Consider the following 18784-nt stretch of genomic DNA (forward strand, 5'->3'; position numbering starts at 1 on the left):
CAGAAATACCTATGACGGTATCAAGGATGGAAAAATCAAATGCTCTGATGTTCCTTCCAATCTGGGACAACATACTTTAGAAAAAATACTGGAGGGGAGCAAACATTGTATTTGAAATCACCTTGCCCTTTTCTGTGACTTCTCCGACTCTCCATCACTTTCTTTTCCTCTTTTCTGGGCAATACTCCATCCTTGCCTCCAAGCCCCCTAGGACCTAGNAAATAAACAGACTCTTCCATTCCCCTGCCCCATCCCCTGCCCCAGAAATACCTATGACGGTATCAAGGATGGAAAATCAAATGCTCTGATGTTCCTTCCAATCTGGGACAACATACTTTAGAAAAAATACTGGAGGGGAGCAAACATTGTATTTGAAATCACCTTGCCCTTTTCTGTGACTTCTCCGACTCTCCATCACTTTCTTTTCCTCTTTTCTGGGCAATACTCCATCCTTGCCTCCAAGCCCCCTAGGACCTAGGTGCCATGTCTTCATCTCTCTTTCCCACCCGAACCTTCCCAATTTCCTTTGTATTTGCTCCCAGGAGCCTCATGTTCAGTGCTGTAGCCTATCCGCCCTTCTCAGCCCAGTGCTCTTCCCTCAGAGTACAGTGCAGCCATCTGCTCAGGAATCTGTGCTGATGGGATAGCAGTTGCTAATGAGTTACTTGTTCATCTCCTGGGTAACCTGTTTGCTTTTTAATTGGAGCCTTCTAGGGCCAGTGCCTGTGAGGGGAAGAGCTTTAGAATGTCAGCCTGAGAGAGGGGCACCATGTGGAGGGAATTTCTCAGTCAAGTCCAAACTTGATCTGTCTAGTGTTTTCCAGGTCTCTGGAGTTCCATCTGAGTCCAGAACTGAAATCAAAGGTGAAACATAACCAGGAGCTTGGCCTGAATTTGATAGGGGCTGCAGAGGAGAGGATGTTCTTGCCACACTTCTGTTACTCAGGCAGTCTCAATTAGCTACCTCCTTGGGGTTATAATTCTGTTGGCTTTTTTCCCAGTTGGTCCAGAAACGGGAATGACAAGACGAAGACAGGAAGACAGGAACACTTTTCTCTGCTTTTCCCGTAATCTCTGCATGTAAGTGGAGACCTGTTTATGATCGTTTGTTACCACCCCCTGTCTCCCCCCGATATTTTGGCCTCATTTACAGTGGGGATTAACATGATCTAGGGCAGCTTTCTGGGTTCCTTTGTGATCATCTAAAAATAAACAAAACCCAAAGGATCCATTTCTTCTTCCCATTAATTTGAAGAAAGGCAGATGGTGCCCAATAACCTGATTTGAATTACCAATAAAGCATGCCATCTTTTTACTAACTTGCCATTAAATTTTAACGGACGGTGTCCATGGTGCAGAATGAGCTCTGAGAGAGGTTATTCAAAGCCCGTGGGGTGGGAGAGTGAGCAGTCAGTCTGTGTCCACACAACCTCCCTGAGGAGAAGGAGATTTGGAGCGATGAGAGAGGCTGCGGAGGGGTCTGAACTGTTGAGACTCTAGGGAAAAATGTGGCAGAAAGGGGTGAGCTGGCAGGAAAGTGGTAGTTTCCAAGAAGCTTGAGACTCATGTTGTAAATTTGAGGGCACCAACCGTATGTCACCTATTGCTGCTTCTCCACTACATTAGGTGTTCGGAGGGCAGTCACTAAAGGCTGGCTGAAGGAGTGATGCAAACTTTTGATGGATGGAAAGCATAATTTCAGTGAAGAGGGAAGAAAATACAACCAAGGTAAGAAAAGGAGATACCTCCCATGAGGTACTGCAGAGTTGAAAGAAAGAGTCCTAGGCTTGGGGACTTGGGTTCCACTCCTGACTCTATTAGTACATCACTGAGACAAGTCTTACAAGTCTCCAGATGGAGGAAGATAGGTACCAAATTGCTGAAGGGACTTGCCTCCTTCATCTGCAACCAGAAACCAAGACTCCAAAACCTTCCAGTGATACTTCCACAAACAAACATGCTCGCTCTTTGCTTATGTGCTCAGTGAATGGTTTATTGAATTTCCTGACTCAAAATGGTTAATTCTGTTGATTTTTTAAAATGTCAAAATTAAATGGCTGGACTGGAAGATCGATAAGATCCTTTTCAACCCTAAAATTCCATGGTGTGTTCTACAATGTTTGTAAAAAGTCAAGTTTTCTTTTGTTTCACTAGTGCAGAGCGTCAGGGTCCTCAAGCCAGCATAATTCAGTTATGGTATGGGAGTAAGGATATTCCATCATCTGGGAGGAGAATAAATTGTAGCAGGGCCATCTCTGCTCCACAAATTAGACATGTTGCTCCAATGTGCTGGACTTAGGTAGTTTTCCCTGCTTGTTGTCCTTTCCTTCTATTCCTTTCAGCTCTGCCCTTTGGAGAACTGCCTCTCTGCCATTCTCATTCCATGTGGTGATGGAATGGCTGACCTTCTCACCCATTAGTCAAGTGGACACTTGACTAATATTCAGCCAACCAGCATATTCTACACCCTCTAGCCACAGTGTTTGGTTCGAGAGTGAGAACTTAAGACAGCCTAATGAAAATCAGCCTCGGGATTTTTGCCAGAACAATTGAGAATGAGACTCTCCCTTTTCTTTAGAGTCACTAAACTACATGGATATAAGCTTGAAGCTGCAGGTGGCCATCAACTCTTGAGGGCATCCTGGGCCTGAAAATGAAGCTAACATAAAGGGAAACAAAACTGAGGCATAGAGAGAGATGAATTCCTTGAACATGGCACCTGAAGGTAGTTTTGCCCCTGGATGTTTCAGTCCAATGAGCCAGTAAATTCCCTCTTTTACTTAAGTTGATTTTAATTGGGTTTTGTCACTTGCAATGAGAAATGTCCCAACAAACACAGTCACCTTAATACCCAGGTTGATATGCAGGGAGAGGAGAAAGAGACACCTGCAATGTAATGAGCAAGTTCAATGAACAATAGCATAAATACAGCTAAAATACAACTGATCAGTTAATGCTTGACTCGTTGTAGTCACAGTGATAATGTGGTGGGGAGGGTTTGGTAAAGCAGAATCCTCGAGCTATTGGCATCAGGGTCATCCAGGGAGGTTGTTTTGTTTTGTTTTGTTTTGTTTTTTTCTTTCTTAAGAATTTAGATTCCAGGGCTTTACCCAGACCTACTATTTAGAATCTGTGAATAGAGGCCTGGAATTTGTTTTCCTAAAAGATTCCCAGAGTGTAAAGTTTGAGATTCACTGTCACAGTAATGAGAGCTCAGACTTTGAAATGAGAAGGTTTGGGTTTAAATCTAGTCTCTGCCATTTACTACTTGTATGACCTTGGGCTAATAACCTTCAATCTCAGCTTTTTCAGCAGTTAATAATGCCTCATAGGGTTGTGAGAATAAATAAGAAAATGTATTCATGTAAAGTATTTGCCCTGCTGCATTTTTATATAGGGAAGTTTAGAAACTATTGTTATTAGTAAAACCTACACCTATAAGAGAAGGGAGCAGACTTACGAAATGCGAAAGGAACATATAAGCATTATGCTTGATTACGGTGTTCCTTGGAATCTATGACATAGCAGGCATAGTGGTTAAGACTGAAGTCTCTAGAGTAAGAATGTCTGAATCAAACTCTGATTCTGCCACTTACCAGCTATGTGACCTCCTATTGAGCTGTTTGTGCCTTTGTTTTTTCATCTGTAAAATGGAATTAATATTGGTACTTAACTCACAGCTTTTTCAGGGGTAATGATGAAATAAGATAACAAATGAGAAGGGCATAGACGATACTGACTAGTTTTATTATGACCATCTTCTTCTTTTCCAATTACATTAATGCTTTTCCCTTGTGGTTAATCCCCACATAGCCTTATTCCTCTGAGATCCTCTTCCACTGGCCCCTGCTCTTTTTATTAAATAAAAAAAATTAGATTCACAGACGGCCTCCCACTCCCAGCCTTGAACTTGAGTTGAATCTCCCTAGAGAGGGCCCAGGCTGGGGAATGGTAGAGACGCCTGCTTTGTGCTATGGGGCCCTGGATTTTATGCTGACAGCCTACGTGCTTGGAGAAGTGTCTGGAACTTCAAGTTGACATTTGCAATGTGTCAAAGTCCTGAGCATTTCCTTTCTCACTGAGCCCTAGGAAACCTCAGGGCTCAATATATTAAGCAAATGAAGAACTCAGGGCCCAATGTATTAAGGAAATGAAGAAAAAGCAGCCGTCTTTGGGCTGTAAGTTATGCTGATGGATATAGCACTCCAGTCCCGCCTACTGTATCTATGTAGGTATTGAACATCCAAAGATCTGTTCCATACAACTTTTCAAGTGAAAAAAAAATATATCAGCAAGCCTCATAACAAGAAAATAATTGCACGAGCAAAATGACAATGTTTGGCAGTGCTGCAAAAGTGCTTGGAAGAATTTGAGGAAACATCTGTAGCTGAAATACAAGTAGTGCCTCATCTTCCTCATTTATTAAATTAAAGCATAATATTTAATGTTGCTTTTAATCTGGATTATTTAAGATTCTTAGATTCAAGATTCTATGACATTATCCAAAGGCACTTCTCATAGGAAGTCTCTCTGTTCCCGCTGGTTTCCAACAGTGGGAGGTGGGATGGGTGACATCTGCAGATAAAACCAGGCCGTGCTGTTGAACAGTTGGCAAATCCAAGTGATTCTCTTCTCCCTGGAATGGGTGCAGGGTTGCATATTAATTTACAATTACTCATAAAGTAGACAGCAAAGGCTTCTCTTTTGTCAACACTTAGACATACAAATTAGGTAATATTGAATGGGCAATGAATATTTCATTTCCACCTTGCCTCCTGGTGCCAATCACTGTAAATGAGGCTAGATTAATATCCGAAGTGACTCACACTCTGTTAGGTATCCAAGTCTGGGCCCCTCGGACTCGCTCATTTTGGCCTTAATTTGTCAGCTGAATTTTGTCAGTGACTATGCAAGACAGAAGCAGGAACATGTAGTTTACCTCAACTTTATGCTGGACATGAACTTCAGTTTTTCAAAGTGATCTTTGGTTCTGATAATATGGCAGAGCAAACTTGTACAAAGGATGAATAAAAAATAGAAATAGAATTTTTTAAAATACTCTGGCATAAAAGAAAAAAATCCCCAGGTACAAGAATTGAAGAGAGAAATCAAAGCTAGGACAGTAATGGAGAGTTGGTATTTCAGCAAAATTTTCTGACCCAGATATAAGCCCTGAGAGCTGAAGGTTAGGGATTTAACACCCACTGGGGTACAGGAAATGTGGCCTCAAGCCCTTGCTAGGTAGGGAAAATAGAACTGAGCTTCAGCATAAAGCCATGAGCCTTGAAAAGTTGCATTGTCTGTGGGATGGTGACTACAAAAACTCTACATCTGAGTCCAGGAAAGCAGCAAGTAAGCTTGCCACCCATCTAGAACCCCAGTTAAAAAAAAGAAAAGAAAAGAAAAAGAAGTTGTGTCCAAAAAATCAAAACCCCAGGTCTGAGCCACATATGGGCATGGTGTCTAAATGTATACCAGTAATAAGTTAGCACACGTTGCCTAAGTCTATGAAACCCCTAGGATATAATAGGGGAAATTGTGAAACTGCATTGTTGGAACATTTTTACACATCAGGGCATGAAGGACTCACACCCAGAAATTACCATCATAAATAAGATACTAAATGCTTCAAAAGGATAATTAGCACCTTAAAGATTCGAAATAATAGACATATCTTTATGAGACTATAAAATAAGAGCATTTAAAATTATTAAAGGTAAAAGAAGTAGTATGATACAAGAAGCAGAAAATTTTAAAGAAATACATAAATAGGACTCATGCATAAGTTGGTTTGCCCAGCACGGAGGCATTTCTCAGGAGACAAGTTTCTCAATATTAAGGGAGACTCTCATTAGGCAAAGCATGTGGTGGTCATGTTACTTCCACTAGGTAACCAAAGAGATTTTAATGAAGAGACTGTTTACAAACATGTGGACAGAGTTTGGGGAAACCAGCAAGGAACAATATAGTGCCCTGGACCTAACCACAGGGAGCCACTACTACCAACTCTGGAAGGTAAAACGACTGATAGGAGGCGGGACTAACTTATAGCTCCCACTCGGACAGACAGAGCAGCGTGTGGAGACCCACATCATGAACTTTTGCTCCATTACTACCCACAAGTCTGAAGGGGCAAGGAGAGGGTGTCGTTACTGAAACTCTGAGAAATAAGCCCCATGGAGAAGCCCTTAATGGAAGGAAATGGGAAAGAAGCAAGGAGAATAAACACACGATTTTCATTCTCCACCTACCTTCCCTCTGAACTCCTGTTGGGACACCTCCCGTTGGCTAGACTCAGCTAAAAGCCAGAGAGCAAAGAAGTTCTGTGACCTAGTCTACATAGGCCAGCCTCCTGAAACACAGATCAAGAAGGGTGCAGAATGGATCTTGAAGGGTAAATGAAAAACAATCAGGACAAAAGCACAATGAAATTGACCATCTGAATACCTGTATATAAAACCTTGCAAGTTAAAGCAGATTGTGCAAAACCAGAATCAGGAGTAAAATAGCAGGCTAAAAGTTAGAAGAGCTGAGCCCTGGTGACACCTTTGGTATTTACAATCAGTGTGACTTTGAGAAAGTGTCTTTGTTTACTCAAGCTTCCTTATTATTAATTAAGAATGAGGCTGGGCATGGTGGCTCACGCCTATAATCCTAGCACTTTGGGAGGTCGAAGCGGGTGCATCACTTGAGCTCAGGAGTTTGACACCAGCCTGGGCAACCTGCCAAGACCCTGTCTCTAACAACAACAACAAAAATTATCCAGGCCTGGTGGCACACACCTGTAGCCCCAGCTACTCGGGAGGTTGAAATAGGAGAATCGCGTGCACCTGGGGAGGTCAAGGTTGCAGTGAGCCATGATTGTGCCACTGCACTCCAGCCTGGATGACAGAGTGAGATGCTGTCTAAAAAAAAAAAAAAAAAAATTAGCAGTGAAATTGTTCTAGAATAGAAATCTCACACTGGAAGCCCTTGGATCAAATCTTAGTGGAGTATATTGCTTATAGAATGTTTTAGACTAAATCTGAATAATTCAATAACATTGAAAATTGAGAAAATTCATAAAATAATGTGGATTTCTAGCTTTCTTTGTGTTTTTGTTTGGCAACAATTGTCTAAAGGCAAGGCCCTCACTCCCAGTTCTACACCCCTTCTGGCCCACTTCACTCATTTCTGTTACCTGCCTGCTCCTTGTGGGAACTTGTCCAGGAGGAAGTTAATACATTTTAATAATTTATATTCAACCCACAATCCTCGTTTATTCTAGCAAAGGAGTTATTTGCCACCTTGAATAGCACTTTCAGCTTTCAGGTTTAACAATCTGTGAAATTTAAGGCATTCACTGTAGGTTTTGACTATGAACATAGACTTTCTGAGTTTTTTAATCGAGGTGGATTGGGAAGTTGGCAGGTGGCTGTTTTTGCATATCTTCCTTTACATCTTAAACACAGCACATATGCAGTTTTATGAAGCATATGGTTTTCCATGTGCATAACTACACTTTGTTGGTTTTTCCTTTTCCTAAGTTCTCCAAAAGCCCAGTAGAATAAACACAAGCTGCCACTTGGAAAACAATTCTGAAGAAAAGCCCAGCTGGGGAGAAAAAGTGAGGCAATCCAAAAGCTGCCAAGTGACCACATTTTTGGTGTAAGTTTTTACAGTTCACAGAGACCATGACTCTTCTCCTCTTGGCATGATATATGGTGAGCATGGTGTAAAACACCTTACGGTGACATTGCCTTTGCGCTTTGGGCTTTTGGCAGGGAATGGGTAAAAAAGGCCAATTCAACCTCTCTATGGCAGACCTTGATTGGAAACACGTGTGAACGTTTTACCTGGTGATGAGCCCTGGGTTTTACATCAGCCAACAGCCATGGCAGCAGATGACAGAAAAAAAGGGAATCTTTTCCAGGCTTGGAGAAAGATAAATCTGAAAAGGAGTTTTTCCCTGTAGACCAGCTCTTCTTAGGAGATACTCACAGTGAGTTGTCAGATCAGGGAACTTTGAGGTAAGCATTAATGAGAATTGCACCAACTTTCCCTGAGGGACCAAGAAACTGGGATTCTCTAGCCAACATTTTGTCCTAAGAACAACTGCTCACCCAGCTCCATGGAGAATTTTCCCCTCAGCCCATCCCTCAGGGTTTACCCTGTGCACAGTTTCAGCTACTGCTGGAAAATGACTTAGCCAAAGAATTAAAGTGTTGAAATAGATGCTCCTAACTCCTTTGCTAGAATAAATGAGGATTGTGGGTTGAATATAAATTATTAAAATGTATTAACTTCCTCCTGGACAAGTCTGGTGCTAGTTAATCACCTTTGCCTCGAGGAAAGGTAAATGGGTTGTGTGTGTTGCAGGCTGAACTGGCACCTGATGAAATTGTTAAATAGCAAAGTTTGTCTTGATGATTCCTGTTCCAGAACATCTCCTATTCCCTTTCTGGAGTCCCTTTTGTCGTCCATCATTTCCCATTCCTGTGCCTTCCTGCTGCACACCTGGCACCTCCTATTAGCTTTATATGCCTGTCTCCCCTCCAAGCGCAACTGTCCCCTGGCTCTCCTCAAGGCTCACTTCTCCTCTGTGCCACTACGTCAATGAGATTTCCTGATGTGTAAGGTGACCGTATAATTTAGTATCCAAAATTGGACAAGTTTGAGAGTAAAGGAGAGTTATTAATAATAGTCATAGTCTGTCTGGGCTGCTGTAATAAAATAGTATGGACTGGGTAGCTTATAAGCAACAGACATGTATTTCTTACAGTTCTGGGGCCTGGGAAGTCCAAGATCAAGATGCTGGCAGATTCAGTGTCTGGTGAGGGCCTGCTTTCTGATTCACAGATGATGCCTTCTCACTGTGTCTTCACATGGTGGAAGGGGCAAACACACCCCCTGGGGCCTCTTTTATAAGGAAACAATCCCATTCATGAGGGTGGAACCTTGCAAAATACCCCACCTTCTAATACAATCACCTTGGGAGCTAGAATTTCAACCTGTGAGTTTTTAGGGGGACATAAACTTCACACCGTATCAATCATTATACCTACATGACAACATTTTAGTCCACCCCCTAGAGTATATTTGTATTTCCACAGGGGTCTTCTAATGATATTTTGTCTTGACTCAGAAAGGTACTCTTAAGGTTGAAGATTCTGATATTCTGACATAGTAGCAGGTGAGCTCAACAATTTGGGGGCAGGTAAGACTTTTGTAGCAAATCAAAGCAAACCGTGTGTCTAGGGAGTCTCATTTAGAAATAAATAAATGTAACACCTACCTTTGGAAACTTTTAGTTTAATTTGGAAAGTCAGAACCAACACAGATGAAAAGTGTTTGAGACAGGTTTAGAGAAAAAAAGTGCTGGGTGTCACTTTTTAATTAAAACACATTTTAGACCTCCATCCTCTACACCTTCCAACAACAACAACAACAACAACAACAACAAAATACTAAACTATTTATGGAGATGGGAACTTACCTTCTGTGGGCTGGCAAAAGTAAGTCGATTGACCAAAAAATAGCAAGGATTATTAATAAATGTTATGAGAGAAACAAACTAAGGGCAAAGACAACCAAGCAAGGCTACTTCAGGTATAGTCAAGAAAAGCCTCTCAGACAAGCTGGCATTAGTCTTAGACCTGAAGTATGAGGATGACCCAGCCATGTGAAGAAGCAGGGGACAGCACCCAGGCCAAGAAGACAACACATGCAAAGGCCATGATTACTGGGGTGAGCTTGAGGTGCCTGGAGGATGGTCAGGAAAAGATAGTGTGGAACAAAGTAAATTGGAAAGGCAGGCTGGAACCAATCCAGACTACATGGAGTCTGAATTTTATTCTAAGTATAATGAGGATCACTTGAAGTTTATGAAATTTACGTAAGCTGAAATGTACAGATCTTAAGTGTGCCATTCTACCAGGAGTGATAAGTCCATATACCCTACAACAAGCTCCCTAGTCACAACATAGAACATTCCCATCAACCAGGAAGTTCCCTTATGCCTTTTTCCAATCAATTACCACCCCCAATAGGCAACCAGTCTTCTGATTTCCATCACCCTATATATGTTTTGCCTATTCTTAACTTCATATAAATAAACTTATACACTATGTATTGTTCCATGTCTCGCTTTCCTTCAGCATAGTGTTTTTGAGATTCATCCAAGTTGTTCATTCCTTTGTATTGCTGAGTAACATTCTATTGCATAAATGTTCATAATTGGCTTATCCATTCTGGTGAAGGACTTCCTCCAGCCCCCAGGTTTTGGCCATTATAAATAAAGCTGCTATAAACATTTCTATACATGTCTTTTTGAGGACTTCTCCTAGGTAAATAGGAGTGTAATTGCTGGATCACAGACTAGGTGTATTATTATTTCCTTTTATGTTTTGAATTAATCAGCTTTATTGAGGTATAATTTACATACAATAAAATTCACCTATTTTAAGTAAATTATTTGATGAGTTTCGACGAACACATGCAGTGTGTAACCATCACCATAATCATAATATGGAAATTTTACATCATGCCCCGAATTTTCTCATGCCTCTTTGCAGTCAATGTCCTTCCCCCACTCATTGTCCTTGGCAGTCATTGATTTGCTCTCTGTCATCATAGTTTTACATTTCCTAGACTTTCATATGTTAATGAAATCATATGTTATATGGTCTTTTATGTCTCACTTCTTTTACTCATAATGCTTTTGATATTTATCCATGTTGATACATGTATTACTAGTTCATTCCTTTAAATTGCTGAGTGGTATTCCATTGTATGGATATGATACCATTTGTTCATCCATTCATTCATCAGTTGATACACATTTAGGATGTCTTCAGTTTTGGGCTGTTGTGAAAAAAGTTGCTATAAAATTTAAATATGATTTTAAGAATGAAGTTGCTTAGTTATATGCTAAGTATATGTTAACTTATATGAAAGTGAAAAATATATCCCAATGTTGCTGTTCATTTTACATTTCCACTAGCAATGCCAGAGAGTTCCAGGGGCCTCACAACCTTTTTAAATTTTGACCATTCTAGGTCAGGCACGGTGGCTCATGCCTGTAATCTTAGCACTGTGCGGGAGGCCAACGAGTGAGGATTGCTTGATTGATCCTAGCAGTTTGAGACTAGCCTGAGCAACATAGTGTGACCCCATCTCTACTAAAAATATAAAATAAAATAAAATACATTTTAACCATTCTAGTCAGTGTGTAGTAGAATGTTATTTGATTTGGCTTTTGACAATTTGATTATGGTTTGTCTAGGTGTCAATCTCTGGCTTTATCTTAATTGGAGTTTGTTGAGCTTCTTGGATATGTAGGTTAATATTGTTGTTGTTGTTGTTTTTACATCAAATGGAAAATTTGGCCATTATTTCTTCAAATACTCTTTCTACCCCTTACCTACCTGGCCCCCACTCCCATTTGGCATCTCATGGTGTGCTTGGTGTTACTGCATAGATCTCTGATGTTCTATTGATTCTCCTTCATTCTTTTTTCTTTTTATTCTTCAGACTGAGTCATTTCAATTGACCTATCAAGATGCTAATTAATATTTGCTAATTCTTTCTTTAGCCAGTTCAAATATGGGTAGAACCCCTCTGGTGGATTTTTCACTTCAGCTATTATGCTTTTCTACTCCAGAGCTTGTATTTGGTTCTTTTATATAATTTCTATCTCCTTAGCTATAGTCTCTATTTGGTGAGGTTATCAGTCTCATAATTTCCTTTAGTTTTTTGGACATAGCATATTTTAGTTCTTTAAAGACATTTAAAATAACTGATTTAAATTATTTGTCTAGTAAGTCTAATGTCTGTGCTTTTGCAGAGAGTTTCTATTGATTGCTTTTTTTCCCTGTATATGGGTCAAATTTTCTTATTTCTTTACATATTTCATAATCTTTGTTGAAAACTGTATATTTTAAATAACATGATGCAGCAACTCTGGAAATCAGTTTCTTTCCCCTTTCTAGGGTTTGTTGTTGTTGTTGCTGCTGCTTTCTGTGTAGTTATTGTTTGTTTAATGAACTTTACTGACCTAATTCTATCAAATCTGCACTCTTTGTTGAGGGTGGCCACTGAAGTCACTGCTTAATTAGCTTACTGGACAGCTAATGACTGTGCAAATATTGTCTTAAGTGCCTAGAACCAATAAGTCACCCAGTTTTAGCAAAGCAGCTATGTGTGAACACAGGAGCATGCTCTGAACACTTAGCAAGAGAATTGACAGCTCCACCTCAGCCCTCCCTTTCGTCTTTCATGGAGCCTCATGGTCAGCCAGAAGTGATAGCTTAGGGCCTTCTCAGGCCTTTCCTGACACTGTCCCATGCATATGGCTTCTTAGATATTCAGGAATATGTCAGAGCTTTTCAGAGCCCCTATGGATATCTCATTCCTCAGATTTTCCCTTTAGGCTCTTTGGTTAATCAACTGTTTGTCCAAGCTTTATCCAGTACCTCAGACAGCCATGATGATAAGCAGTTGCCAGTAACTATCTTTGACAAATGTCCCCAGAGAGGCCCTGGCTGTGCTCTGACTCAGGTCAAATAAATACAGCCTTGCTATTGAAGTCTTCCAGGGAACCACCAGACAGGTCAAATGACAATTCTTTGGAAGTGGGGTGTTAAAGGAGCTCTAACCCTACCTATTCTGCCCCTTCCAGTGGCTGCCAGGTTGCTGGTTTTCACTGTGATGAGGGGCTGTTAATTTTCAAGGCTAAAGTGAAGCTGGAGAATGGGAATGGGAGAAGTTCAACTTACAATGCCACAAAGCTCATTGTTCTTCATGAGGTTCACCTGTTTTTCTTGAATAACTGCTTCCCTGATTCACACAATAATTTGGTTAATTCCTAGAATTCTGAAAGAGTTAATTCTGACCGTTATTGCAAGTTTTCTCATTGCTTTTACAGAGGAATTTTCAAAGATCCTTACTTTGCCCTTTTTCTCACTTGGCTTTATTTTGCATTTTCCTAATGACTAATGATACCGAGGAGCTTTTCATATGCTTCGAGTCATTCTCATAGATTGGGGAAATGTCTGCTTAAATCTTTTTACATTAAAAAATTACATTACATTCTTGTTAATGAGTTTTGAAAATTCTTTATTTTGTCTACAAACATATCTCTCTACCTGAGATATGTTTGGCCAATATTTTCTCCCAGTTTGTGGCATGTATTTTCAGTTTTGTAATGGTATATTTTGTAAAGGAATTTATTTTTATTTGGCTCAAGTCTAATTTATCATTTTTTTTTTCTTTTATGGTTAATGCCTGTGTCCTCTCTAAGAAATCCTTCCCTAACCTAAGGTTACAAGGTTTTCTTCTAGAAGTCTTACATTGTTATTTTTATGATTAGGTTTATAATCCACTTTGAGTTAATTTTCGCATATGGTGTAAGGTTCATTTTTGTAAATGTATATTCACTTGTTCAGGAACCATTTATTGAAAAGACTATCCTACTCCTCATTAAATGTCTTTAACACCTTTATCAAAAATCAATTTAACATATATAGTGATTCTATTTCTGGATCCTCTATTCTGTCTCATTTTTGTGCGTGTCTATCCTTACACCATTATCACACTGTTTGATTACAATAGTAAGTCTTGAAATTGTGTGGTATAGTCTTCTAATTTTTTTTGATAGGTGCATAGTTATAAAAAACTTCCCACAGAATTCCAAAGTAGATGTGCCATTTTATCCTCCAAACAGCAATGTATTAGAGTTCCGGTTGTTTCCAAAGCTCCTGTCAACATTTGGATTGTCTGTCCTTTTTAATTTTAGCCGTCCTAATGGGTATGTGATAATATTTCATTGAAATGTTAATTTGTCTTTCCTTGATAATTAATGACTTAGAGCACCTTTTCATTTGCTTTCTGTCCTTACGTATGTCTTATTTAGTGGTATGTTTTGTAAAGTTTCTTTAATTGAGGTTTTGGTCTTTTAATTATTGATTTGTAAAATGATTTTATATATTCTGGAATGTATATATATATATATAAATATTTTCCCCTCTCTAAGACTTTTCTTCCTTTTTTTTTTTCTAAGACAGGGTCTTGCTCTGTTGCTCAGGCTGGAGTGCAGTGGTGCAATCTTGGCTCACTGCAACCCCCACCTCCTGGGTTCAAGTGATTCTCTTGCCTCAGCCTCTCAAGTAGCTGAGATTACAGGCCTGAGCCACTATGCCTGGCTAATTCTTGTGTTTTTAGTAGAAACGGGGTTTCACCGTGTTGGCCAGGCTGGTCTCAACTTCCTGAGCTCATGATTCTCCAGCCTCAGCCTCCCAAAGTGCTGGGATTACAGGCGTAAACCACCGTGCCCAGCCTCTTCCATTTTCTTAATTGTGTTTTCTGATGAGCATTAAGCTTTTAATTTTGATGAAGTCCATTTGACTTTTTTATTTAACCATTAGTGCTTTTTGTTTTGCCTTTCCCAAGGTTGTGAGTGACTTTCATGACTTTTTAAAATAGAAACAGCACACTTTTCATTTTATGTTTGGACTTATGATTCATTTTGAATTATATTTTGGCCATTATAGTGGTTAGTTATTATTATTATTATTTTTTCTGATGTTTATCCAGTTGTTTCTGAGCCAGCTCCTTTCTCCCTTTGAACCGCCTTAGTGCTTCCTTGAAACATTTTTTTTCTTTTAAATTTTTATTTTGTTTAATCTTCACAACAATTCTACTGGGTTAATATTAGCACCATTACATTTTTTTATTATACTTTAAGAATATACATCCTTGAAGCGTTTTAAGCAGAGAAGTGCTATGATGCATTTGCTGATGTGAGGAACATGGACTGGAGGTAGTAGGGAGATCAGTTAGGAGGCGACTGCAGCAGTCCAGGAGTGTTGTGATCGTGGCTGCAGTCAAGGCAGCAGTAGTGGAGATGGGGAGAAGAGGAAGTCACTTTGTTAGTCCAGATTGTTGGAGACTGATTTGTGTTGATCCTGCGTGCTTCCCACTTTCACCAATCTCCACAGTTTCAGCACACAGAAAGGGACAACACAACGTGATAGTCTAATTCCATGAATGATGAGTCAAGTGTTGGCAGTTTCAGTATAGGCTCTGCCGCTAAATCTTAACTAATCTTATGAAAAGAGCATTTTCTCATTAAAAACTAGGTCATTAATGATGTCATCTTTCATGCTAAAATGATATAATTCTATGTTTTTCTCTGAATGCTCCAGGAAAGGTAGCCAATGAATTCCTGATGTCAATAAACTCTTTTTGATCTTTACCTAATCTGAGCTCTCTGTAACACTAGGGACTTTACCAACCATTCCTTTCCCTTTGAAATTCTAATTTTCCTGAGCTTCCACACCCCTACTCTCCTGATTCCCCAATTTTCTCTCTGGTCAGTTTTTCCCAGTCTCCATTGCTGCTTCCCCTCCATTTGCACAACTTCTAAATGTTGGCCTTACCAGACTCTTACCATGGGCACATTCTAATTCCACATCTCTTCTGGGTCATCTCTTTCATATTCATGACTTCAGGTATCTAGATACTATTTCTTCAGGTATCTAGATGCTATTTTACATATAGAATTTTTTATTTTTATTTTTGAGACAGATTCTTGTTCCGTTGCCCAGAGTACAGTGGCACAATCTCAGCTCACTGCAGCCTCCGCCACCCAGGTTCAAGTGATTCTTATGCCTCAGTCTCCCAAGTAGGGGGGACCATAGGCACAGGCCACCACACCCAGCTAATTTTTGTATTTTTAGTAGAGACAAGGTTTCACCCTGTTGGACAGGCTGGTCTCAAACTCCTGACCTCAAGTGATCCACCCACCTCGGCCTCCCAAAGTGCTGGGATTACAGGGTGATACTATTTCACACATTTCTATCACCAGATGATGTCTTTCTCTCTTGCGTTCTGAACTTACATAGTTAATGTTTACCTGGTCATCTGTACCAAGCTATGTCCTAAGTCCAAAATTTAACTCATTAATGTATCCCCTAAAACGATCTCCCCTCCTTGATTTCCTGTTCTGATGACTTCTATTTCTACCTACCCAGCCTCCCAAGTCAGATGCCTGAGAGTCATTCTAAACTCCTTTCTCTCCTTGACTCTCCACAATCAATCCCCAAACACTTCCCTTCTCTTTCCTAGATATTTTTCATGTTCTTATCCAAATTGGAAGGCTTATGAAAAAGGGTCACTATTAGTAATAATGCCAAGATAACCAGTGTAAACCAGTACGATTCTGGGCAAACAGCAATGTATGATTAGCCTAATGTTGAGAAACAGAAATAATTCATTCCAGAGTGGTTTCAGAAAGCACATAGCTCTCGAAGAACTGAGAGAATTACAGTCTACTTAGTCTAGGGTGTGTGGTGGGGACTTACACAGTGAGAGATGAAGCTGGAAAGGTCATTGCAATACCAGATTCTGCAGGTGTAAAATGTTTCTCACCTTGAAATTATCCATGAGTGGTAGACAGCACTGGTTGTTTGCTTAGAATTAATTTTCTTTCCTTCCTAGCAAAAGCCATCTCCCATGTAACCACATACTTCAGGAGAAGCTGACCCTACACCCAGCTCTACTGGTGCATCTAATTTGTCCAAGGGTCTTCTTTGTCCCTTTGCTAGAGATTGGCTCATGGGTTGAATGATCCAACTCCGGCCAATGAAACATTAGGGGTATCTGCTGAAGGATTTCCAAAAAGAATTTCCTCATTCCAAACAGAAAACCATAAGAAAAGAATGTCATGCCTATAATTGCTGCAGCTATTTTAATTCCAAGTATGAGGTTGAAACAATCATGGATGGCCAAGTGAAGAGATGGAAAAAGCAGGATTTAGGATAACTTTGTGAGTTGCTAAGTTACCAACCCCTGCCCTACTTCTGGACTTCTGAAATATGAAATGATACTTGCTTTCTTCCTTAAGTCGGGATTTTCTGTTACTTATAGCCAATGACACTCTGATATGCCATGAAATTTAAGAATGTGAAGTAATGGCCTTGACTTTCACGGAACTGGAAGGAGTGTGACTGCCATGTCACTTACTGTCACTATCACTTATTTGACAATTACAGCTGCTATTTATCTTACCTTGTGTTGTTGCTTATTTTTCTATGTGATTATGTTGAATATGCATCTAATCTGGAACTTCAAAAAATCAGTTAGAGATAGATCTTTTACTTCTTTGTAGGCCCATAATCCATTACATAACCCACACATTTTTGTCAATTATTGACTTCCCCCTTATTCTACCCACATAGATTTTTTTGGAAGATGACCAAAATGCTATCTCTATTTGGAGATAATAATTAGTCTCATCTTCATTGGCTTCCTGTTGAATGCGGAGGGAATTATCGGATGAGTACATTGGAACATGGTCGCCATGTGGCCTGCTGCCCCCATGTACCACTTGGAGACCAGCCTAGCATGGAAATGACCAGATGTTGGAAGCTGAGCTACTGGTGAGTAAAATAAATAAGTTAGCTGTACCACTTCCCATCTGCATGGACAGCTTCTGCATTGCGAAACTACGGGTGCATGTCATTTCACATGGCAGCAGTTAATCTCTTAACCCCTTCCTAAACTTGGCATTGGAAAGCCCTAGATGGCCAGTTAGGCTGTGTGGGTGTATGTACACTAGTGCCCATCTGCCACAGGAAATGGAAGCAGTGGCTTAACTCAAGTCAGTACCCAGATACACAGATGCTCTGGGATCTGAGGAAGTGACTTATAGAAAATGAAAAATGATCAGGTAAAGACAATATGAAGGGAAGTAGATGAGCTTATTAGGCAGCTCTGGACAAGCAGAGAAAAGTAATGGTTCAACATGTAGGGTGTGCCAAAAATGGGCTTGTTTCACTGGTTATTTGAACACAGAAGCAGGGCTTTCTCTCTCTCGCTTTCTCTCCATTCATTAATTATTTTCTGAGTAGACTAATAATATACGCTTTTGTGAAACATTTGAGAAATGGAAGAAAGTATAAGAAAAAAAATAAAAATCACCTATACATGTATCTCCTAATATTTCATTATATCTGTACAGGCCCATTTCTTTCTAGTTTTGTGATCATTTATTCGGTCAACATTTCCACAAATATTTAATGCATTTTGTATGTGTCAGGCACCATACCAGGCACTAAGAATATAGTTGTGATCAATAATTGGCATAATTCCTTATAGAACTTTGGGTCTAGCAGAAGTGACATATAAACACACAGCTGCATTAAGAATTATTTAATCTCAAATTTGACAAGCTCTGCAAAGAACAAGTACTAAGTCTTTGGGAAGAATGGGGCATCCTAACCTAGCCTGGACGTAGGGAGTGCACCTAAAAGAAAAACTCTGAAGCTGAGACTAGACTAGTGAGAAACTGCTGGCCAGGGGTGAATGTGTTGGTCCTAGAGGGGTAGAGTAGGGGCAGGCTGGGAATAGAAAGGAAAATTGCTGATGGAGGGAACAGCTTGCCTGAGGTCCTGATTAGGAGACAATGACTAGATGGGGGTGAAATGGCTTTGTGGAAATTAGAAAGAAAAATAGGAGCCAGATCCTACAAGACAAGTGTTGACAAACAATAGCCCAGGGGCCAAATCTAGCACCCCACCTATTTTTGTAAATAAAGTTTTATTGGAACAGAGCCACACCCACTCATTCATATAATGTCTGTGGTTGTTTTCACACCACACTGGCAGGGACGAATAGTTGTTACAGAGACTGCAGGGTCCATAATGCTTAAAATATTTACTATCTGGCCCTTTCCAGAAAACTTTGCTGACCCCTGCTATGGGGTTTTGTGGCGGGGCATATGGTGGAATTCTTTTATCACAAGTGC

The 18784-nt window shown here is 40.1% G+C and overlaps 1 long non-coding RNA gene across 1 annotated transcript; it reads left to right on the forward strand.

Moving 5' to 3' along the window:
- The first annotated feature begins 1039 nt into the window (after positions 1-1039).
- Positions 1040-17409, forward strand: LOC108537938 (uncharacterized). The gene is made up of 3 exons (XR_001887959.1): positions 1040-1080; positions 1627-1728; positions 17217-17409. It is a non-coding gene; the product is annotated as an uncharacterized LOC108537938 (long non-coding RNA).
- The last annotated feature ends 1375 nt before the right edge of the window (positions 17410-18784 follow it).

Source organism: Rhinopithecus bieti, unplaced genomic scaffold (genome assembly GCF_001698545.2).
Source record: "Rhinopithecus bieti isolate Rb0 unplaced genomic scaffold, ASM169854v2 scaffold_15146, whole genome shotgun sequence".
Classification (NCBI taxonomy): Eukaryota; Metazoa; Chordata; class Mammalia; order Primates; family Cercopithecidae; genus Rhinopithecus; species Rhinopithecus bieti.